This window comes from Dipodomys merriami, unplaced genomic scaffold (assembly GCF_024711535.1).
Source record: "Dipodomys merriami isolate MVZ:Mamm:240054 unplaced genomic scaffold, mDipMer1.0.p SCAF_54, whole genome shotgun sequence".
Lineage (NCBI taxonomy): Eukaryota > Metazoa > Chordata > Mammalia > Rodentia > Heteromyidae > Dipodomys > Dipodomys merriami.
This window is the reverse complement of record NW_027206113.1, coordinates 1,933,740-1,959,942: the sequence shown is the minus strand read 5'-3', so window position 1 is coordinate 1,959,942 and position 26,203 is coordinate 1,933,740.

Here is a 26,203-nt window from a genome sequence, read left to right as displayed (position 1 = left end):
CCTAACCCTCCCTCTAACCCTCAAACTCACCCTAAACCTCACCCTAAACCTAAACCTCACCCTAAACCTCAAACCCAAACCCTAACGGTAACCCTCACCCTAACCCTAACACCCACCCTAACCCTCACCCTCACCCTAACCCTTAACCTAAACCTAAACATCACTCTAACCCTCATCTTAACTCCAAGCCTAATCCTAACCCTATTCCTCAACCTCACCCTCACCTTAATTCGAACCCCAAACATAACCCTAAACCTCACCCTCACCCGAACTCTAACTCTAACTCTCACCCTAACCGTAACACTCACCCTAAACCTAACGCTAACGCTCACCCTCAACCTAACTCTAAACCTCAACCTAACCTTTACTCTAACCCTAACTCTCAACCTCACCCTAACCCTAACCCTAACCCTAACCCTCATCCTAACCCTAACCCGAACCCGAACCCTAACCCTCACCCTAGACCTCACCCTAACGTTAACCCTAATCCTAACCCTCACCCTCACCCTAACCCTCACCCTAACACTTACCCTCACCCTCACCATAACCCTAAACTTAAACTAACCCTTACCCTCACACCAACCCTAACACTCACAATAACCCTAACCTTACCCTTCACCATAACCCTAACCGTAACCCTAATGCTAACCCTAACCCTCACCCTCACCCTAACCTTCACTTTAACCATTACACTCACCCTAACACTCACACTAACCCCAACTCTAACTCTAACCCTAAACCTCAACCTAACTTTCACCCTAAACCTTACCCTAACCCTAAGCCTAACATGATCCAAACCCGCAATGTCATCCTAACCCTAACCGTCACCCTCATCCTAACCCTCACCCTAACCCTTACCCTCAACCTAACCCTAAGCCTAACCCTAAGCCTAACCCTCACACTAACACTAAACCTCACCCTAACCCTAACACTCACCCTCATCCTAACCCTCACCCTAACCCTTACCCTCACCCTAACCCTAACCCTAACACTAAACCTAAGCCTAAAAGTCACACTAACACTAAACCTCACCCTAACCCTAACCCTCACCCTCATCCTAACCCTCACCCTAAGCCTTACCCTCACCCTCATCCTAACCCTAACCCTAACCATAAGCCTAACCCTCACACTAACCCTAAACCTCACCCTAACCCTAACCCTAACCCTCACACTACCCCTCATCCTGACACTAATACTCACCCTAACCCTAACTCTCACTCTCACCCTCACCCTCACGGTCACCCTAACCCTCACCCTAACCCTAACGCTCATACAAACCCTAACCCTCAACATCACCCTCATCCTCCCCCTAAACCTCACCCCCAACCTAGCCCTCACCATAACCGTAACACTAACCCTAACCCTTACCTAAATGAAACCCTCACCCTCACCCCCACCCTCAACCTAACCCTAACCCTCACCCTCACCCTAACACTTACCCTCACCCTAACCCTCACTCTCACGGTCACCCTCACCCTAACCATAACCCACACCCTCTCCCTAACCCTTACCTTCACCCTATCCCAAACCCTCACCCTCACCCTCACCTCATGGTAACCCTCACCCTCACCCAAAACATCACCCTAACCCTAACCCTCACCCTAACCCTACCCCTAACCCTCACCCTAACTCTAACCTTAACCCTCACCCTAACCCTAACCCTCACCCACACACTAACCCTCACCCTCAACCGAAAACTCACCTCACACGAACGCACACCCTCACACTAAACATCACCCTAAACCTAACCCTCACCCTAACCCTAACCCTAACCCTCACCCTAATCCTAACCCTCACCCTCACCCTCACCCTCATCCTCACCACAAGCCTAACCCTAAACCTAACACTAACTTTAAACCTAACTCTCACCCTCACCTTCACCCTAAAGCTACTCCACACCCTAACCCTAACCCTAACCTTAAACTTCACCCTAAAACTTACCCTCACCCCTAACCTTACCCTCACCCTAACCCTAACCCTACCACTCACCTTAACCCTCATCCTAACCCTAACCATAACCCTAATACTCACCTTAAACGTAAACCTAACCATAACCCTCAGCCTAACCCTCACCCTCATCCTAGCCCTCAGCCTAAACCTAAACCTAACCCTAACCCTAAACCTCACCCTAACATTCAACCTCAACCTAACCCTTATCCTCGCCCTAACCCTCAACCTAACCCTAACCCTAACCCTAACCTTAAACCTCACTCTCTCACCCTAACCCTAATCCTTCCGCTCATCGTAACCCTCACCTGAACCCTCACCCTAACCCTACTGCTCAGCCTAACACTCACCCTAATCCTATTCCATAACCTAAAACTCACTCTAAACCTTACCCTAAACCTTACCCTAACTGTCACCCTAGAACTTACCCTCACCCTAACCCTAACCCTCACACTAATCCGAAACCTAAACCTCACCCTACACCTCACTCAAACCCTAAACCTAACACTAACCCTAACCCTAACCTTCAACCTCACCCTTACCCTCAACCTAACCCTCACCCTAACCCTCACCCTAACCCTAACACTCACCCTAACCCTCACCCTAACCCTAAACCTATACCTAAACATCACTCTAACCCTCACCCTAACCCTAACCCTAATCCGAACCCTATTCCTCAACCTCACCCTCACCTTTATTCGAACCCCAAACCTAACTCTAAACCTCACCCTCACCCTAAACCTAAACCTAACCCTCATCCTCAACCTACCTCTAAACCTCACCCTAACCCTCAACCTAACCCTAACTATAACCCTAACCCTAACTATAACCCTAACACTCAACCTCACCCTAGCACTAACCCTAACCCTAAGCCTCACCCTGACTCTCATCATAACCCGAATCCTAACCCTAACCCACACCTGACGCGTCCAGCAGGTTCAGTTATTCGTTAGGCACGAGGAGGCGCCTCCTAAAAACCAATGGGGACGAGAGAAAAAAGAGACCAAGCGCATAAAGAAGACAAAGTGAGTCTGAATCGCGTCAAGGTCTGCTTTATTAAAGTGAGTCATGGTTTATATACCCGAAGGGAGAGGGGAAGGGAAAGAATGAAAAAACTTTGCAGAAGCAAGTGTGAGAAGTCCCGGGGTCAGGGATGGGTCATGCTTTTCCTTTGGCCGTTGTGCTAGTCTTTCTAAGAAATATTTATGGTTATCCAGGCGCCGTTTGCTTAGGGCTGGAGATAAGAGAAATATTTATGGTTAGTTAAATGTTGTCTGCTTAGGGCTGGAGGAATATTTATGGTTAGCCAAATGTAGTTTGCTTAGGGCTGGAGGAATCTTACCTTTCCATACACTTTCTTGGCTCCCAACAAATCCCCCTTTCTTATTTAGAAAATTGAAGGAATCTTACCTTTCCATACACTTTCTTGGCTCCCAACAAATCCCCCTTTCTTATTTAGAAAATTGACCATCAATTGTTGGCTGCTCTTTTTAAGGGGGTGACTGAGGCTCTGTTCCTCTAAGGGCCCAGGGTTTTTCTCCGCTCCTGAGCGAGCATCCTCACTCGGGGAAGGGAATTTTACAGGCCTTGGCATGTTTTTTGAGGAGATGGCTTGTGGGTATGCATGCCAACCGTCATGCACCAGGGCTTGCCACTCAGGGGTCTTGGGTTTTGGGATCTCGCGGATCCCTCTCCCTGCAGTCCTACCTGCACCCTTGATTAGAGCATTTCTTCTTCCTCCCATAGGTGCATCCTCCCCCAAGCGGAGGAGCCTATAGGAGGAGAGGCGAACCTATCCCTTATGACAATAGGTCTTGCCCGTTGAATGGTCAGAAGTTACGAATAAGAAGAAAGATTTTCTAAATAAGAAAAAGAAAAAAGGGGGGCTGTTTCCCACTGGAACAAGCTCACGGCAAAGCACTAATTAAAAGCCTAGGGTAAATTCTCAATCTCAGTGCCTTATTCCGCCATATCGAGGTGATGATGATGAACCTGTATGGGCTTAGAAGACCAGAGATTAATCTGTTATTTAATAAATTCAAACAGGAAGGTCCAAGTCTGGAGTTCTAGCTGCATCTGTAAGAGAAAAGGCATCATCCTCGGGGGGGAAGGTTTCCCCTGGGTTGTGGTAAGCCATTTACCTGTTTTATCAACAAATTTTCCAAAGGTAGGTTATAAGAAAACATCCTGTCTTAGGCTACTGGCTACATGCCTTGTTGAGCCAGCCTGTATGGCCTCTGTATGTAGTGCTATTCAGGGTAAGCTCCATAATACTCCCGTTATTGGATATTTTCTAGCTTTCTAGGAATCATTAGGGAAGAAATGTATGGAATTGCATTCCTTCTCTAGGGGTGACCGCGGTGTGCTCCGTGGGGTCCTCCTGAGTCTCTAAGCGATGATAATGCTGATCAAATATTTTTGGAAGAGCAGAATCTACTTGATTTTTTATAAAGCACATAAGGCACTGAAAAGCCCAAGGACCAAAGGAAACAAGCAAAAGTATTCCAACAAGGGGCCCCAGAAGGGGAAGAACATAGGGTAAAAGTCCCCCCCAAGCAGCCCAAATAGGTGCTCAAAATCTCATGTCGCCGTCTTTCAATCTCCTCCTGATGTTTTTTAACTCGATCTCTTACAATGCCAGACTTATTGGCATAAAAACAGCACTTTTCCTGTAAAGTTAAACAAATGCCACCTCTGTCAGTAGTTAAAAGATCTAAACCTCTGCAATTTTGTAAAGCCACCTCAGCTAATGAATCTAACTGATCCTGAAGATCTTTAACAGATTGATAAACTTTAGTATTATCATCAGCTAATTGTTGTGAAAGCTTGGAGAATGAGGAGACAGCAGTGGCTAATCCTGCAGTCCCAGTGCCTAAAGCACCAGCCACGCCAAGTCCTATCAGTAGGGGAATAAATTGTACCACCCTTTTATGTCGGGGAACAAAATAATCAAAGTCAGGAATGGGTACTGGCTCATCTCCGGAAATCAAGTCAATGTCTGTGAGCAAAATAGCTGGAATACAGAGCCCTGTCCAATTTTGGGGAAGTATAGTGTAGGCCATATTATTGCCACAAACAAAAACCTGCCTCTGTTGTGAGCATAGGGAGGCAGAAACATTAATAACATTGTTGCACAGGGAAAAGGAGGATATCCCAACATCAATGTCATACTACCTGGGGACGTTTATAAAACTCTTTGCAATAAAACAATTAGCGCGGATGATCAAACTGAGGTAGTCACTCTGGGAGGTAAGGGTTAGGGAATCTACAGTGTTACAGGCTTGTGATTGATTAACACTTGGCCTAGTCTGCTGGGCTCATCAAATGGCCCTTATCTTGAGCCCCCTAAATCGGGAAATTTTACACAGGAATGCAGAGGAACATACTCTTTGTTCCTTATCTTGGGTCCCATTTGGCCATTTGGGGAATTTACTTGTTAGCCCTTTAATTAGGGCTACAGAGCTTGTCCCAGGGCCGACATCTAGACTCCTAAACTTTTTATATATCTCCAGGGAGGGGAAGGGTTAGTGCTAGCGCAAGCAAGTTTACAGAAGCAAAACCAGCAGTTAGCAATTGTAAAATGTAACTCTAATTTTTAATCTTTTATTCCCCCATTTTTCTTTGGACTAATATCAATCTTAAAATTTAGGGGGTTCTTATCTCAGTCATAGGGGTGTCTCTAGATTATCTTGTGGGGTGTCAGTTGTTCTCAATGCTTGGTATTTGGATCTCAGAACTAATAGACTGACTACGCTGATCTTTTTCTTTTACAAAAGATACCAGTCTGTTGAGTATACAAGGTCCGATTGTAACAAAAGTAACAGGAACAGAGCCCCCCCCTTTTTTTTCAAGGCTTTCTTCACTATCCTCTTTTTGTTTTTTTTTTACAATTTTTTGAGCATCTTTGTGGCTGTAGTTTAAAACTGCCCAATTTTCCTTTGGCTTGCGGAACCTTTATCTTAGAACAGGTTAAGGCACCACTGTGATGCAGAAGCTTGCTAGATTTTAAGGCTAAGAGTATTACCTTCATTGATAAAACACTCAGGTTATTACCATATCAGAGTCAAACTAGGCTGTGACCCTAGAGTGAATTTCCAGTCACTATGCACTGAAGTGCCTAAGAAAAACAAGCCAGTGATATCCTTGTCCCCAGTACCCACTGTGGGAAGAGAGGGTTTCTGGATATCACCCAAAAGAATGTCCCACAAGATCTTAGATTTAGCAGCAGTCAACCAGGAAGCCGACTCAGATGATGGAATCAGGCAGGAGTTCCTCCAGGTGGCTGTCAGGCCATTAGGGTATGTAGCAGCAGCAGCAGCAGCAACAGCAGGGTCTCTCAGTAGCTCCAAGGGACTGTCACACCTCATGCTGGGCTGTAAATTCCTACACAGACTGGTTAAGGATACATTGCATAGACTTGGCAGGCTTTGATCCTGCTGGTTTTTAAGATCTTTAAACAATGGCCCAGGACAATTTACCAAAATCAAAACTCTTTTTACTAACCAGATATTTTTGTAAATAGACACAGAAGGCTCAAAAGGCTTAGTCTTGTAGCCATCTCTGACTGATGCAGTCTCCACACCTTGAACACCTACAACAATTACAGTATTCTTTATGACTTTTTTTCATCTATTTTGCCTCATTTCTCCAAAATTTCTGACTCTGGACCCTTGATCTTAAAAATGGGGGTAGAAGGGCAAAGATCCATCTTCCGTAACTTCTTCAAGCTGACTTTAGGGGCGTTGATCTTACCTAGCCAGGAACCTATAACTTTAGCCTATTTTACAAAGAGGCTATCAGGGTTAGATGTCATTAAGAACAATATTTTAACTTTTGAAAACTGCACAGACCTTTTCTCCGGCTACAGCAGTGTAGCTTGTTTAGCATTCTGGTTTGCAAAAGCATCTACCTAGATGGCTTAGGAATGTGATCTCTAATGATCCCAAATAATGTCTATGTTACCTTTGCAGGCCTTGAGACAGATATCAATAGAAACACTGTCTCAGGTTTACAAACTTTTTCCTGAGCAGATGAATTTCCTGTAACTAGTGTCAGCTCAATTAGAGCTGCCAATTAGAGTTTTTGGCACATAAAGGAGTTGAGATTTAAACTATTCCCCACATTTTATAACATTATCTTTTTACTATTACAGAGGACTGGCAAGTTTCTGTCCCTTACAAGGTAGATGGTCATGGACATTTGGCATGCTTACAAACTCTTTTTATGACCTCCCGGCTCTGACCAGTTTTGAAAGGCCACAAAATGACTCTAGGATATGACATTTCTGCCATCCAAGCAGTGGCCTGCCTCTGGATGCTCCTCCATTGCTTTTGTCCCAGGAATGTCTTCTCCACATTGGGATAAATGCCTCATTGGCATTTTCCTTAGCTGGTTGCTGGACTTGAACTCGGGGCCTGAGCACTGTCCCTCAGCTCTATAGCTCAAGGCTAGCACTCTGCCACTTTGAGTCCCAGACTCGGGGCTTGAATGCTGTCCCCTAATTCTTCAGTCCAGGGCTAGTACTCTGCCACTGTGAGCCTCGAGCTTGGGGCTTGAGTACTGTCCCCTGACTCTTTAGTCCAGGGCTAGTACTCTGCTGGCTGAATAGAGGTGACAGTCTCACAGGAACCTTTTTGTGCCAGGGCTGGCTTTGAACCAGTTTCAGATCAATGAGTCTTATAGAAAGCCACTTTACTCCAATTAAAAGCAACAAGGTGGTCAACATAGAAGTAGCTTTTAAGCATGCTCTTACCTGAAACTTATTAAGAGTCAAAGTTACGTCTGACAAACTTGTAAGAATCCTCTGTGCTTTGCTCTGGACTTGCTGGAAACTTAAAAAACCTATAAGAGTAAACTAGAATAGCAATTATTTTGGTAATCCTAATTTTTCCTTTATGCACATTGAGGCCAATGTTAAGGACACCTTTACAGTTAAACTTTATATCCAAAAATCCATTTCTAATAATTTTTTTAAAACCTGTTATTAATCACCTTTAATATTTTATACTTTAGTTTTCATTTGCATTTTGAAAAGATCCCTTGAAATCTTGAGGCCAAGTGTCACTCATTGCCTTTTGGTTGCTTGTTTTATTTTATTTTATTTTTTATTTTATTTAATTTTATTTTATTTTATTTGAGAACATACTGTACAGAGGGGTTACAATTACATGCGCAGGATAATGCATACATTTCTTACCAAGCATTGCAGCCTCCTCCTTTGTTTACCCTTCACCTCCCTTCCCAGTCTCCCCCCTCCCCCCCACCCAATCATACCCCCCTCCCCCCCACACCGACATTGTAAAGCTGGTTTTGACATGACATTTTGTACTTCTCATTGTTGCAACAGATCCACCTGAATACTTAAACGACTTGTTTGTCCCCATCTCCTCCACATGTTATACTGACATCAAATATAGTGAAAGCTGGGGTTACAATGTGGGGGAGGGACATACACAGCAACAAAGAAATAATCATATAAATGCGTTAGGAACACATGCATGAAAGAAACGAAAACATTAAAATACATATTTAAGGGTTCATTTTCCTAACATCACATTATCTGACCTTTTCCGCTTGACTCATACCTATAATAGATATTGCAAATAAGGGAAACCATGGGACCTATGTTTCTTTGGGCCTGGCTTACTTCACTTAATATAATTTTTTCCAAACCTTTCCATTTCCTAACAAATGGGGAAATGTCATTCTTTCTGATGGAGGCATAGAATTCCATTGTGTATATATACCACATTTTCTTGATCCATTCATCTACTGAGGGGCATCTGGCTTGGTTCCATATCTTAGCTATGGTAAATAATGCTGCAATAAACATAGTTGTGCTGGTAGCTTTAGTGTGGTCTTGTTTGTAAACATTTGGGTAAATGCCCAAAAGTGGGATTGCTGGATCATAGGGGAGATCTATGTGAAGTCTTTTGAGGAACCTCCATACTGCTTTCCAAAGTGGTTGAACAAGTTTACATTCCCACCAACAATGAAGTAAGGTTCCTTTCTGTCCACATCCCCTCCAGCATCTGTTGTTGTTAGAGTTCTTGATTTTTGCTGTTCTAACTGGAGTGAGGTGATATCTTAATGTTGTTTTGATTTGCATTTCTTTTATGGCTAGGGATGTTGAACATTTCTTCATGTGTCTATTGGCCATCCTTCTTTCTTCTTCAGAGAAGTTTCTCTTTAAATCTTTCGCCCACTTATTTATTGGGCAGTTGTTTCTTTGAGGATTTGTTGTTGGGTGGTTTAATTTTTTGAGTTCCAAGTATATTTTAGATATGAGGCCCTTGTCCATTGTATGGCTAGTGAAGATCTTCTCCCAATCGGTGGGCTTTCTATTGATCTTGCTAGCTATGTCATTTGCCCTGCAGAAGTACTGCAACCTTATGCAATCCCATTTGTCCAACCTATCTTTGATTTGTTGTGTTTCCGGGTCTCTATTCAGAAAATTTCGGCCTGAGCCAAGGAGACCTAGGGTTTCTCCTATTCCATCCTGTAATGTTTTCAGAGTGTCTGCTTTGAGTTCAAGGTCTTTGATCCATTTGGAGTTGATTCTGGTGCAGGGTGATATATAAGGATCTAGCTTTAGTTTTCTACATGTAGTTAACCAATTTTGCCAGCACCATTTACTGAAGAGGCTGTCTTTCTTCAATTCTATTGTTTTAGCTTCCTTATCAAAGATTAGATGGCTATAGGTCTGTAGGTTCCTTTCTGGGTTTTCAATTCTATTCCATTGGTCCTGAGGTTTGTTCTTATGCCAATACCAAGCTGTTTTGATTACTAGGGCTTTATAGTAGAGTTTGAAATTTGGTATTGATATTCCTCCAGCAGTGTTCTTTCCGTTGAGGAGCGTTTTTGCTATTCGGGGTCTTCTATTGTTCCATATGAATTTTTGGATTGCCTCTTCTATTTCCTTGAAGAATGAGGGTGGAATTTTGATAGGTATCGCGTTGAATTTGTAGATAGCCTTGGGAAGTATTGCCATTTTCACGATGTTAATCTTGCCAATCCAGGAGCATGGGAGGATTTGCCATTTTTAAGTTCTGTGTTGATTTCCTTTTTCAAAATTTTAAAGTTTTCATCATAGAGGTCCTTCACTTCTTTAGTTAAGTCAATTCCTAGGTATTTTATTTTTTGTGGGGCTATTACAAATGGAGTTGCTTTCCTAAATTCAGCCACACTTTTCTCATTGTTGGCATACAGAAAAGCCATTGATTTTTGGGGGTTAATTTTATAACCTGATACTTTGCCAAAGTTTTGAATCAGCTTGAGTAATTTGGAATGGAGTCTATGGGATTCTTTAAGTACAAGATCATGTCATCTGCAAAGAGGGAGAATTTTATTTCTTCTTTCCCTATTTGGATCCCCTTTATGTCTGCATCTTGTCTTATTGCTGTAGCTAGGCATTCTAATACTAGATTGAAGAGAAATGGAGAGAGTGTGCATCCTTGTCTTGTTCCTGAGTTTAGAGGAAATGGCTTTAGTTTTTCACCATTTAAGTACAAGATCATGTCATCTGCAAAGAGGGAGAATTTTATTTCTTCTTTCCCTATTTGGATCCCCTTTATGTCTGCATCTTGTCTTATTGCTGTAGGTAGGCATTCTAATACTAGATTGAAGAGAAGTGGAGAGAGTGGGCATCCTTGTCTTGTTCCTGAGTTAAGAGGAAATGGCTTTAGTTTTTCACCATTGAGTATAATGCTGGCTGTAGGTTTGTCATATGCAGCCTTTATTGTATTGAGGAATGTTCCATGGATTCCTAAATTTCCAAAACCTTCATCATAAAGGGGTGTTGGATCTTGTCGAATGCTTTTTCTGCATCTATTGAGATAACCATGTGGTTCTTATTCTTGCTCCTGTTGATGTGATGAATAATATTAATTGATTTGCGTACCTTGAACCAGCTTTGCATCCCTGAAATGAATCCTGTTTGATCATGGTGTATGATTTTTTGGATGAATTGTTGAAGTCGATTGGCCAAAATTTTGTTGAGAAGTTTTGCATCAATGTTCATCAAAGAAATGGGTCTATAGTTCTCTTTCTTTGATGAGTCCCTGCCTGGTTTTGGGATGAGGGTTATGATGGCTTCATAGAATGAGTTCGGTAGTGAGCTTTCTCTTTCAATTTCATTGATGTGTTGGAGGAGTTTTGGTGTGAGCTCTGCTTTGAAGGCCTTGTAAAATTCCGCTGTAAAACCATCTGGTCCTGGACTTTTCTTAGCTGGGATGTCCCTTATTGCTATTTCTATTTCAATGCTTCATATGGGCCTGTGAACCTGGTTTAACTCATCTTGGTTTAGTTTTGGCATGTCAATATTTGCTAGGAAAAGGTCCATTTCTGTCAAGTTCTCAAACTTATTAGCATAAAGTTTTGAGAAGTATTCCCTTATCATGTTCTGAATCTTGGTTGTTTCCGTGGTGATGTTTCCATTCTCATCTCTGAGTTTATTAATTTGGGTGTGTTCTCTCCTTTTTCTGATTAGATTTGCTAAGGGTCTGTCAATTTTGTTAATTTTTTCGAAGAACCAACTCTTTGTTTTGTTGATTCTTTCTATAGTTTTTTTTTTTATTCTAATTCATTTAATTCTGATTTAATTTTGATTATTTCTTTCCGTCTACTGGATTGGGGTTTATCTTGCTGCTCTTTTTCAAGGAGGTTTAGATGTGTCATTAAATTGTTAGTTTCTGATCTCTCCAATTTGTTGATGTAGGAGCTCAGAGCTATAAACTTGCCTCTGAGTACTGCCTTTGCTGTGTCCCAGAGGAGCTGGTAATTTGTGTGTTCATTTTTGTTGAATAGCATGAACATTTGAATTTCCTTTCTAATCTCTTCCATGACCCACTCATGATTCAGCAGTGTGTTGTTCAGCCTCCATGTGATACCGGACTTTCTTTGGTGGCTTTTGGTGTTGAGTTCTAATTTTATTCCCTTGTGGTCAGAGAGAATGCAAGGTATAACTCCAATGTTTCTGAATTTAGACAAGTTTGCTTTGTGCCCTAAAATGTGGTCTATTTTAGAAAATGTTCCATATGCTGCTGAGAAGAACGTGTATTCTGATGCTGCTGGGTGAAATGTTCGGTAAATGTCTGTTAAGTCTAGTTGATCTATGTAGCTGTTTAGATCTGCGGTTGCTCTGTTGAGTTTTTGCCGAGTTGATCTATCTAGTGGGGAGAGTGGTGTGTTAAAATCCCCAACAATTAATGTCTTTGGATCTATATGGGATTTGAGGGAAAGTAGTGTTTCTTTGACAAATTTGGGTGCTCCATTTTTTGGCGAATAGATATTTAGAATTGTAATATCCTCCTGAAGGAGAGATCCTTTAATTAGTATGTAGCGACCTTCTTTATCTCTTCTCATGAATTTTAATTTGAAGTCTATTTTATCTGATATTAGGATTGCAACTCCCGCCTGTTTATGAGGGCCGTTTGCTTGGTAGATTTTGTTCCAGCCTTTAACATTGAAAATGTGTGTGTTTTTACGGGCAAGATGTGACTCCTGCAGGCAGCAGATAGAAGGGTCTTGTTTTTTAATCCAACTAGACAGTCTATGTCGCTTAATTGGAGAGTTCAGTCCGTTAACGTTAAGAGATAGGACTGAGAGTTATTTGGGAGTTCCTGCCATGTTATCTTCCTTCTTGGGGGCTTTAAAACTGGGTTCTTCCTATGGTTCTTGGATTCTCAGTTTGGGTGCAGTTTGTTGGTCTTTATTGTGGTCTTGTTGGTTTTCTATGTGTAGGACATTCTTTTGTAGGGCTGGTTTGGTGGAGATGTATTGTTTCAATTTTTCTTTGCTGTGGAAGGTTTTTATTTGGCCTTCAGTTATGAAGGAGAGTTTAGCTGGGTACAGTATTCTTGGTTGATCGTTGTTTGTTTTTAGGGCATGGCATACATCATTCCAGGCTTTTCTTGCTTTGATTGTCTCTGCTGAGAAATTTGAGGTGATTCTTATTGGTTTCCCTTTATAGGTGATTACCCTTTTCTCCCTGACAGCTTTAAGGATCTTTTCCTTGTTCTGAGTTGATCCTGTGTGGATTATAATGTGACGGTGGGATGTCCTATTCTGGTCTGGTCTATTTGGGGTTCTAAAGGCTTCTTGTATCTGAATAGGCCTATCTTTTTGCATGTTTGGGAAGTTCTCTGCTAGGATCCTGTTAAACAAATTTCCTAGACCATTAACTTCTGTTTCTAGGTGCTCCTCTACACCCATTATCCTTAAGTTAGGCCTTCTGATGGTGTCTTCCAGGTGTTGAATAGATCTATCATATTTCTTGGACTTGTCTTGGATGGTTGTATGTTCTTTCTCTATAATATCTAGGCTGTCTTCAATCCCTGAGATTCGATCTTCTGCATGGTCTAACCTGCTGTCAAGACTCTCTACTTTGTTTTTTATCTCTTTTCCTTCTAATTGGTCAGATTTGATGGCTTCAAGTTCTTTGTTGAAGATCTGTTTTAGGTCTTGTATGAATCTCTTCACTTCCTTAATTTGGTGTTCAGTGTTTGTCCTCAAATCACTTAGTTGGTTGGATATGGTTTCTTTGGACTCCCATTCCTTCTGTTGGGTTCCATTCAGCTTTCCCTTTGTGGTCTCCCTGACTTCCTTCAGCTCTTTGTTAATGGATTCTATGGATGCCTTTAGTGATCTTTGTGTGTTCTCTACCTGGTCTCTCAATTCCTGTATTACTCTTTGATTAGCTTCCTCTCGTTCGTGGGATTCCTGCAGTTCTCTTTGAGTGTTCTCAGCCTGCTCACGCCATTCCTCCCTTTCTTTTTGAGTATTCTCAAGTTGTTCACGCAAATACTGTATCAGTTTTTGAGTAGCTTCCTCACGCTTATGATATTCCTGTATAAACTTCTGGGATGCCTCCTCTCTCTCCCTATCACGCTCATACTGAGTCCTTTGTACATTGTCAAACTTCTCATTTATCATGTTTGCTAGTAGTGTTTGTAGAGCTATTTGGGAACTCTCCTCTGGATTATTCTTTATATGTTCTAATCCCTGATTATCAAGATTGGGAATTGAGATACCCGAATTTGCCATTTTTCTTGTGTTTTTCCGGCTTACTCTGCCCATTTGAGATGAAGATAGCACCAGTTTTGTGCTAGAACACTATCTTAAGGCAACCATCAACCAAAGTTTGCATTTGTACAGTCAGTAGTCTACAGATACAATCTAGTTCAACAGATACATCTATTCAACATCAAACAACTATATGTTAAAGGACTTCGAACCACAGAAAAGAATTTGGAAAACCAGAAATTATTAGGATTAGGGAGAGATGTAGGTAAAAAATAGGAATAGATTGGTGTGGGGAGGAACAGGGAGAGTTAAATATGTCCTAATCACAATGCAGGAAATGGGTTGGGTAGGATGCAAGTAGAGAGAGAGAGAAAAAGAAGAGACGGAAAGGGGAATGAAAAGAGACCAGAAAAAATAGAAACGTAAAAATTAATGTTATTATAGAGATTAAAAGACCATCTATTTAGAGAGGAATGTGAATATGTTGAGAGAAAGGGAGGGACATAGAGGAGATGTGAAAAACTTTGAGGATGAGAAAGGGAGAAGAAAAGATCAGAAGTTCAGTAGAGCTAGACAAAAAACAAAAAGATAATTAAGAAAGAAAGAAAAAGAGAAAGAAGACAAAAAAGAAAGGAAAACGCTTATTCACATATTCCTAAAATAAAAATTATAAGGGGAGAAAGAAAAAAAAAGTCACTGGAAAACAATTATTTTTTCAGAAGAGGCAAAAATTAAATATTAATAAAAGTTTTAGAAGAGAAAAAAAAATATATATATAAGGTAACAAAAAACAAACAAAAAAAGAAAAGAAGAAAAAGAAAAAAAAGAAAAAAAATGTCCTTTGATTTTTTTGGGGGGGGGGAGGGGTGGGAAGAATCCTGTATCTCCCTTTTGTCTGTAACCAGCCTCTTGTTGGAGTCTCTGGTCAGCTTGAGGTCCTGTGGCTTGATTGGTTTCTTAAGTCGGTTTGTTGGAAGAGGCAGAAAAATGCTCTGCTTTACCCAAGATTTTGAGATCCCCCTCCCAGGTTAGTTTTTTGCGAGGGTGATCAGCTTTGAGAATCACAAAAGAGGGGGATGCAGTGATGAGGCGAGGTTCTGGGTAGAGTTGAGGCCTTTCAACTAACAGTAGCTTTTCCCTGGGGCTATTTTGTGATAAAACTCACAGCGCCCAGCCTGGAGCCATTCTCAGGGTTTCTGTTTTTCAATTGATTGTGGTGGCTGCTAGAGGGAGGGGCAGCCTCTGGCTCTGGTTACCCAGTGAGGAAAGCCAATCCAATTGCTGGCGCCTGAGCTGGGTGACTTTTCCCTGGATGGAGCCGAGTCTGGCAGGTCACTTCCCCGTTAAGTTCTTGTGACCTGCTAAATGACTCGTTTTATTCCAAGGCCTGAGCTGGAGCTAGCAGCTCCTCCGAGCTTTGTCGGTATCCAAGATGGAGATCACCGGTGCTGGGGGGGGGAGGGGTGGCCTTCCCTTCTCTGCTCCCTGAGAAGGAGTGAGGACGTCGGGCTTGTACTCATGCCGAGTCTTGGATCCTGGGTCGTCTCTGGTCTGCAAACTGCAGGATGAAGATGTCCGCTCCTTGTCGGTTCTTTTTGGTGTTGAGTAGAATCCGCTCGTCCGCTGCGTCTGGCTCCTTTGTCCCGGACTCTCTGTGTCTCAGGTATGACCCCGCAGCGGTGGTCGCCGCCGCGACCCTGCCACCGCAGCGGCAGCTGCTGGCAGGCGCTCAGATGTGTCTTCTTGGCTTCCCCTCTCTTGACTAACTCTCTGTCCTGTGATGGCACACTTGGTGTGATTCTCTGGCTTAGGACTGTTTACTGGAACTCTAAAACTGCTTTCTATGAGAGAGCTTGTTCAGATTTCAGCTTCTCCTCCACCATCTTCCCGGAACTCTGGTTGCTTGTTTTAAAACAGACACACATTAAGATTTTTAAACTCAAATGACAATTTTTCCTTAATGCACGAATTATAGTCACCTTCACTATATCACGAAGCTAGACTTAACACCTTTATAACTTTTTTTTTTTTTTTTTTTTTTTTTTTTGGCGGTCGTGGGGCTTGAACTCTGGGCCTGGGCGCTGTCCCTCACCTCTTCAGCTCAAGGTGAGCGCTCTACCACTTGAGCTACAGCGCCACTTCCGGTTTTTCTAGTGGTTTATTGGAGATAGGAGTCTCACGGTCTCTCCTGCCGGGCTGGCTTTGAACCGCGATCCTCAGATCTCAGCCTCCTGAGTAGCTAGGATTACAGGCGTGAGCCACCGGCGCCCGGCCACCTTTATAACTTTTAAAAGCATCCTAATTGTGGAATATAATTGAAAGTAAGCCACATTATATAAATAACTTTTTAGCCCTCTTTTAAGGCCTTCCTAATTTTAATTTTAACACATCCAATGGGAGGTTTTAGCAATACTAATCAGATCATCACATCACTCATTTTAACCATCATGTTTTCAGTGTCTATCTGCAGAGAAAAGAGAGAACAAAGATGGGCCACTCAGCCCCTTCTATGGAATGGCCACACAACCAATCTGACTCTTAAGGGTAGATGAACTGTGTTTGCGTCAGCTTGCCCTCTTTCTCCATGCGTGGATGCCTCCCAGGGCCTGTCCCAACATGCATGACCAGCTGAACTGCACTTCGGCTTGTTCACCCCTCACCCCTAAAGGTCTTCTGTTGGCTTCTAAGTTTTTCTCCATCTCTTCTCTTGTTTTTCGAATGGAATACACAGTTTTAGACAGACAGAACAGGTTACATCTTTGACAGTGTTAAACTAACCTGTACATTTAAATTTTTAATATTTATCCCAAATTTTAGCCAAGGGAACTAGATCCCAAACAGCGAATGCATTTTTGTTAAGCCAGATAACTTGATTACAGTATAAACAGTCTTATGTATTTTAAAACATTAGTCTTTAAATACTAGATTTTCTAATTTGCAAGTTAAAGAATCCTTACAAAGCTATTTAAAACAATGCGAAGATTTTTTTTTTTTTTGGTCAATGTCCAAACCTCATAACTTTTTGAATTTTAAATTTAAACTCACCCAATTGTTACAGCATGCTGACAATTTTTATCTTTGAACACGTTCACAGACACACACAAACACTCACACAGATCTTAAAGCGCGCAAAAATCAAAATCAGTTGTACGTACACCTTTTAAAGTTTTTAAACAAAAATTTAAGACAGTATTTCTTTTAACTAGGTACCTTTGTTGGGCGTTATTTTCCCAGAGCTTGCTTATCTAGCAAGGCAATTCACTAATTAGTCTTTTGAATCTTTGTGCTGTTCTCATTCAGCAAGCTGAATCCAGAGTCTGCTGAGTGAGCCTGCCACACTCACCCAAATCTTCCCTACCTCAGAAAACATAAAATGAACACACACACTAATCAAGACAAACAAGTGGCCACAAAGACAAAATCAGGTCTTAGTGAATGGGGCGACATCTCACCACCATTCACTTACTAGGGGACTCAACACTCCTATTCTCCTCCGGAGGATTTTTTTTTTCTTTTTTCTTTTTTCTAGATTCCTGCAAGCATTGACCCAGGGGCCTTCCAAGGTGGAGGAGAATTCCCAGTCATCTTGGGGCAAGGGAAAACAAAATACCTAGCGGCCGTCCCCTCAGACTGACAGGTTCTCCCCCACCCTCAGAACCCCTGAACCAAGGCCCAAGGCTGAGATCTAACTGGGGCCACTCACAGGTGGTCAGTGACAATTTCATAATTGACAAACAAGCAAGTTCCTAAAACCTGACAATCTGGGCTCGAGCTGTAACTTTTTTCCAGTGATCTAAAGTCAGACTTAAGGGGGTTGTTAGTTGCCGCCCCTTCTCTTTAAGAACAACAAGACAGACAACAGAGACAATTAACACTAAACAGAAACAGAGGAAACCAGGACTGCAACAGAAAAAGCAACTTCAGATGGTAGTGGCCATCTGAACATGTTTTTTGTTTATGATAGCCTGAAACTCTGCCTTATCTATAAATTCAGCCTTCCAGGTTAAATATTGACCTCTGGCCAGGACCGATTGTACAATCTTATTCTATTCATGAGGCAGCAGGTGTCCTCCATTAAAATCAATAAGCGGGCACCATCTCTTCCCTTTCCTACCTCTTTTAAAATGTCCCTGATAATCCCATAAAAACTAAAAAAGGCCTCAGGAATTTCTTCTCCTTTAGCCGCTAAATCATTAATATTTTTCCCTACTTTACTCCAGGTAAGAGGATGAATGTCCGGGCCACTCAAAATTAGCCAAGGACATTTTTCCCACGACAAAACAAAACATTTTTAAAAGATTCTTTCTTTTTACTCTTATTCCTCTCTCCCTAAGAGCTTCCTTCATTTCCTTTATAAATAATGGCTCTTTAGACAATATCTTGCCCATTGTTTATGGGACGGCAAACTTACCTCAAGACTTAACGCGGTGCATGAGTGATGCGATGTGGGCGTCTCTACCCTTAGATTTTTGGGGATCCCCGTCTCCAGCGCCGTCTGGCAGACCACCGTGCCCCGAGCCCCACGTTGGGAGCCACTTGACCCATCCAGCAGGTTCAGTTATTCGTTAGGCTCGAGGAGGCGCCTCCTAAAAACCAATGGGGACGAGAGAGAAAAGAGACCAAGCGCATAAAGAAGACAAAGTCAGTCTGAGTCATGTCAAGGTCTGCTTTATTAAAGTGAGGCAGGGTTTATATACCCGAAGGGAGAGGGGAAGGGAAAGAATGAAAAAACTTTGCAGAAGCAAGTGTGAGAAGTCCCGGGGTCAGGGATGGGTCATGCTTTTCCTTTGGCCGTTGTGCTAGTCTTTCTAAGAAATATTTATGGTTAGCCAGGCGTGTTTGCTTAGGGCTGGAGATAAGAGAAATGTTTATGGTTAGGCAAATGTTGTCTGCTTAGGGCTGGAGGAATATTTATGGTTAGCCAAATGTAGTTTGCTTAGGGCTGGAGGAATCTTATCTTATCTTATCTTTCCACACACTTTCTTGGCTCCCAACACACACCCTAAAACTAACCCTCACCCTCACCCTCAAACATCACCCTAACCAAAACCATCACCCTAATCCTAAAACAAAACCTCACCCTAACACTAACTCTCACCCTAAATTTGACCCTCACACTAATCCTCACCCTAACCATAACTCTAACCCTTACCCTAACCCTCTCATCCTCACCCTCACCCTCAGCCTAACCCTAACCCTAACCCTAATCCTAACCCTAACCCTCACCCTCACCCTAACTGTAACCGTTACTCAAACCCTCACCATCACCCTCACCCTAAACCTAACCGTAAACCTAACCCTAACCCTCAAACTAACCCTAAACCTAACCCTCACCCTAACCCTCATCCTAACTAACCCGAACCCTAAAATTAACCCTCACCCTAGACCTCATCCTAACGTTAAACCTAATCCTAACACTCACCCTCAGCCTAACACTTACCCTGACCCTCACCATAAACCTAATCCTCAAACTAGCCCTAACCCTCACACTAATCCTAACGCTCACCATAACCCTAACCCTACCCCATACCCTAAACCTAACCGTAAGTTTAACGCTAACCCTAACCCTCTCCCTGGCCCTCACCTTGAATTTAACCCCTACCCTCACCCTAACCCTCACACTAACCCTAACTCTAACCCTAACCCTAAACCTCAACCTAACCCTCACCCTAAACCTAACACTAACCCAAACCCTAAACATCACCCTAACCCACACCCTCACCCTAACCCTAACCCTCACCCTCATCCTAACCCTCACCCTAACCCTAACCCTCACCCTAAACCTAACCCTAACCCTAACACTAAGCCTAACCCTCACACTAACCCTAAACCTCACCCTAACCCTAAACCTCACCCTCATCCTAACCCTCACCCTAAATCTTACCATCACACTAACCCTAACCCTAAAGCTAACCCTAAGCCTAACCCTCAGACTAACCCTAAACGTCACCCTAACCCTAACCCTAACCCTCACACTACCCCTCATCCTGATCCTAATTCTCACCCCAACCCTAACTCTAACCCTAAACCTCACCCTCAACCTAACACTCACGGTCACCCTATCCCTCAACCTAAGGCTAATGGTCAACCACACCCTAACACTCAACATCACCCTCATCCTCACCCTAAACCTCACCGTCAACCTAGACCTCACCATAACCATACCACTAACCCTAAAACTTACATAACATAAACCCTCACCCTCAACCCACCCTCACCCTAACCCTAAACCTCACCCTCACCATAACACTTACCCTCACGCTAACCCTCACATTAACCCTAATCCTCACTGTCACCCTCACTCTCACGGTCACCCTCACCCTAACCATAAGCTTCATCCTCTCCCTAACCCTTACTTTCACCCTATCCCGAACCCTCAACCGAACCCTCACATCATGGTAACCATCATCCAAAACATCACACTAACTATAACCCTCACCCTAACCCTAACCCTAAACCTCACCCTAACCCTAAACCTCCCTCTATCCCTCAAACTCACCTTAACCCTAACCCTAACACTCACACTAAAACTAAACCTAAACCTAAACCTCACCCTAACCCTCAACCTCATCCTAAACCTAACCCTCATCCTAACCTTAACCTTAACACGAACACTCAACCTAACCCTATCCCAAAACCTCACAGTCACGCAAACCTAACCCACACCTTAACCCTAACCCTCACCTTAACCCTAACACTAAAACTAACCCTCAACCTCACCCTAACCCTAAGACTAACCCTTAACCTCAACGTAATCCTCACACTAACCCTAACCCTAAACCTCACCTTCATCCTAACCCTAAACCTCACCCTAACCCGCCCTCTAACACTCAAACACACCCTAATCCTCACCCTAAATCTAAACCTCACCCTACACCTCAAACCCTAACCCTAACGGTAACTCTAACCCTAACTTTCCCCCTCACCCTTACCTTCAACCTAACCCTCACCCTAACCCTAACCCTAACCCTAACACTCACCCTAACCCTCACCCTCACCCTAACCCTAAACCTAAACCTAAACATCAATCTAACCCTCACCCTAACTCTAATCCTAATCCTAACCCTATTCCTCAACCTCACCCTCACCTTAATTCGAACCCCAAACATAACCCTAAACCTCACCCTCACCTTAACCCTAACTCTAACTCTCACCCTAACCGTAACCCTCACCCTAAACCTAACCCTAACGCTCACCCTCAACCTAACTCTAAACCTCACCCTAACCCTCAACCTAACCCTAACTCTAACCCTAACCCTCAACCTCACCCTAACCCTAACCCTAACCCTAACCCTCATCCTAACCCTAACCCGAACCCTAACCCTAACCCGAACCCAAGACCTCACCCTATCATTAACCCTAATCCTAACCCTCACCCTCAAACTAACCCTCAGCCTAACACTTACCCTCACACTCACCATAACCCTGAATTTCAACTAACCCTAACCCTCTCACCAACCCTAACCCTCACCATAACCCTAACCCTAACCCTCACCCTAACCCTAAACGTAACCCTAACCCTAACCCTAACCTTCATCTTCACCCTAACCCTAACCCTCACCCTAACCCTAACCCTCTCTCTAATACTCAAACTTACCCTAATCCTCACTCTAAATATATCCCTAACCCTCACCAAACAAAAACCCTCAGCCTCACTCTCACCCTAACACTAACCATCACATTCACCCTCATCCTCAGCCTATCCAGATGCCTAACACTCACCCTCACACTCACCCTCATCCTCAGCCTATCCCTAACCATGAACTTAATCCTAACACTAAACTTCAACCTGACCCTCACCCTCACCCTAACCCTAACCCTAAACCTAACCCTCACCCTAACTCTTAACCTCAGCCTAATCCTTACCCTAACCCTAAGCCTAAACCTAACCCTCACCCTACCCCTCACCCTAACCCTAACCCTAAACCTCACCACCACCCTAACCTTCATTCTACCCTTTACCCTCACCCAAACCCTCACCCTAAACCTAAACACAACCCTAACCCTCACACTAACAATCACCCTAACCCTAACCCTAACCCTAAACTTAACATCACCCTAACCCTCACCCTAACCCTCAAACTAACCCTAACCCTCACCCTAACCCTATCGCTACCACTCTCCCTAACTCTCATCCTAACCCTAACCCTAAACTTAATCCTCACCCTAAACTTAACACTAACCATAAACTTCACCCTCATCCTAACCCTCACTTTCACGGTAATCCTCAACCTGACCCTAACCCTCACCCATAACCTAAACCAAACTTTCACCCTCCCCCTAGCCCTAACCCTAAACCTAACCCTCAACCTAAGCCTAACCCTCACCCTAATCCTCACCTTCATCCTAATCCTCACCCTAACCATTACCCTCAAACTAACCCTAAAGCTAAACCTAACCCTCACAATAAACCTTATCCTCACCATAACCATCATCCTCACCCTATCCCTCACCCTAACCCTAAGCCTAACCCTCAACCTAACCCTAAACCTCACCCTCAACCTCACCCTAAATGTAACCCTAACCTTACCCATCAACCTAAACCTCATCCTCACCTTAACCCTAACCCTAACACTCACACTAAACCTAACCCTAACCCTAAATATCCCCTTAACCCTCACCCTCATCTTAACACTAACCCTCACCCTAACCCTAACCCTCACCCTAACCCTAAACCTAACCATAAACAAACCCTCACACTAACCCTAACCCAAACACTAACCCTAAACCTCACCCTAACCCTCACTCTACCCTAAACATAACCCTAACCCTAACCATCACCCTACCCCTCACCCTAACCGAAACCCTGAACCTAACCCTCTTCCTCATCCTAACCCTTACACTTACCCTCACGGTAAGTCTAACACTAACCCTAACCCTCACACTAAACCTAACCCTCACCCACACACTAACCCTCACCCTCACCCGAAAACTCATCTCACATGAACCCACACCCTCACACTAAACATCACCCTAAACATAACCCTCACCCTAACCCTAATCCTAACCATCACCCTAATCCTAACCCTCACCCGAAACCTCATCCTCACACTAAGCCTAACCCTAAACCTAACACTAACACTAAATCTAACTCTCAACCTCACTTTTACCCTAACGCTACCCCACACCCTAATAGTAACCCTAACCATAAACTTCACCCTAAAACTTACCCTCACCCCTACCCTTACCCTCACCCTAACCATAACCCTAAAACTAACCCTCACACTAACCCTAACCCTCTCGCAAACCATAACCCTACCATTCACCTTAACCCTCATCCTAACCCTAACTTTAACGCTAATGCTCACCCTAAACCTAACCCTAACCATAACCCTCACGCTAACCTTCACCCTCACCCTAGTCCGCACCCTGAACCTAACCCTAACCCTAACCCTAAACCTCACCCTAACCATCACCCTCAACCTAACACTTACCCTCACCCTAACCCTCAACCTAACCCTAACACTAACCCTAACCCTAACCTTAAACATCACCCTAACCGTCACCCTAACCCTAATCTTTACCCTCATCCTAACCCTCAACCTAACCCTTATCCTCACCCTAACCCAAAACCTAACCCTCACCCTCACCCTAACCCTTACCCTCACCCTAACCCTAAACCTAACCCTCACCATAACGCTCACTCTAACCCTACTGCTCAGCCTAACCCTCACCCTAACCCTATTACTTACCCTAAATCTCACCCTAAACCTTACCCTAAACCTTACCCCAACCCTCACCCTAAGCCTCACCCTAGAACTTATCCTCACCCTAACCCTAACCCTCACACTAACCCGAAACCTAAACCTCACCCTACACCTCACTCAAACAATAACCCTAACCGTAACCCTCACCCTAACCTTCAACCTCACCATTACCCTCAACATAACCCTCACCCTAAACCTAAAACTCACCCTGACCCTCACCCTCACCCCAACCCTAATCCTAAACCTAAACATCACTCTAACCCTCACTCTAACTCTAACCCTAATCCTAACCCTATTCCTCAACCTCACCTTCACCTTAATTCGAACCCCAAACCTAACCCTAAACCTCACCCTCACCCTAACCCTAACTCTAACTCTCACCCTAACCCTAACCCTCACCCTAAACCTAACCCTACCCTTACCCTCAACATAACTCTAAACTTCACCTTAACCCTCAACCTAACCCTAACACTTACACTAACACACAACCTCACCTTAACCTTAACCCTAACCCTAACCCTAACCCTAACACTCGCCATAACCCTAATCCTAACCCTAACCCAAACCCTAACCCTAACACTCACCCTCACCCTAAACCTCAACCTTACTCTAACCCTCATCCTAATCCTAAAACTAAACCTCACCCTAACTCTAACTCTCACTCTAAATTTCACCCTCACTATAATCCTCACACTAACTATAACCCTAACCCTTACCCTAACCCTCTCAACCTCACACTCACCGTCAGCCTAACCCTAACCCTAAACCTAATCCTAACCCGATCCCTCACCCTCACCCTAACCCTAACAGTTACCTTAAATCTCACCCTCACCCTCACCTTCACCCTAACCCTAACCCTCATCCTCACCCTAACCTTAATCCTAGCACTCACCCTAACCCTAAACGAAAACCTCTCCGTAACACAAAACCTAACCCTAACCCTCACCTTAACCCTAACACTAAACCTAATACTCAACCTCACACTCACCCTCACACTAACCCTTAACCTCAACCTAATCCTCACACTAACCCTAACCCTCACCCTAAACCTAACACTCCCTCTAACCCTCAAACTCGCCCTAATCCTCACCCTAATCATACCCCTAACCCTCACCAATCCCAAACCCTCAGCCTCACTCTCACCCTAACTCTGACCATCACACTCACCCTCACCCTCACCCTATCCAGATGCCTAATCCTCACCCTCAAACTCACCCTCATCCTCAGACTATCTCTAACCCTAAACCTAATCCTAACCCTAAACTTCAACCTGACCCTCAACCTCAGGCTAACCCTAAACCTAACCCAAACCCTCCCCCAAAACTTAACCTCACCCTAACCCTTACCCTAACCCTAAGCCTAAAACTAACCCTCACCCAACCCCTCACCCGAATCCTAACCCTAACTCGCACAACCACCCTAACCTTCATCCTAAACTTTACCCTCACGCTAAACCTCAACCTAACCATAACCCTAACCCTAAACCTCACACTAACAATCACCCTAACCCTAAACCTAACCCTAACCATAACATCACCCTAACCCTAACCCTAACACTAACACTAACCTTCACCCTCACCCTAACTGTCACTTTCACGGTAATCCTCAACCTAACCCTAACCCTCACCCATACCCTAAAACTAAACCTCCCCTTCCCCCTCCCCCTAACCCTCACCCTCACCCTAGCCCTCACCCTAAACCTAACTCTCACCTTAAGCCTAACCCTCACCGAAATCATCACCCTCATCCTAACCCTCACCCTAACCCTTCCCCTCAACATAACCTTAAACCTAAACCTAACCCTCACAATAACCCTTACCCTCACCATAACCCTCATCCTCACTCTAACCCTCACCCGAACCCTAACCCTAACCCTAATCCTCAACCTCATCCTAAACCTCACCCTCACCCTTACCCTCATGGTAACCCTAATCCTAATCCTAACCCTAAACCTCACACTAACCCTAACGCTCACAATAACCCTACCCTAGCCCTCACCCTAACCCTCATCCTAAACCTATCCCTAACACTCACACTCATCCTAACCCTAACTCTAACCCACAACCTAACCCTAAACCTCAACCTCAATCTCAAACTAAAAGTTACCCTAACCTTACCCCTCACCTTAAACCTCATCCTCACCCTAACCCTAACCCTAACACTGGCACTAAGCCTAAACCTAACCCTAAACCTCACCCTAACCCTCACCCTCATCCTAACACTAACCCTCACCATAAACCTTACCCTCACCCTAAACTTAACCCTAACCCTAAACCTCACATTAACCCTAACACTCACCCTATCCCTAACCCAAACACTAACCCTAAACCTCACCCAAACCCTCACCCTACCCTAAACATAACCCTAACACTAAGCCTCAACCTACCCCTCACCCTAACCGAAACCCTAATCCTAACCCTTACCTTCATCCTAACCCTCACCCTTACACTTACCCTCACGGTAACCCTAACCCTAACCCTAACCCACACACTAACTGTAAACCTCACTATATTCCTAAACCTATCCCT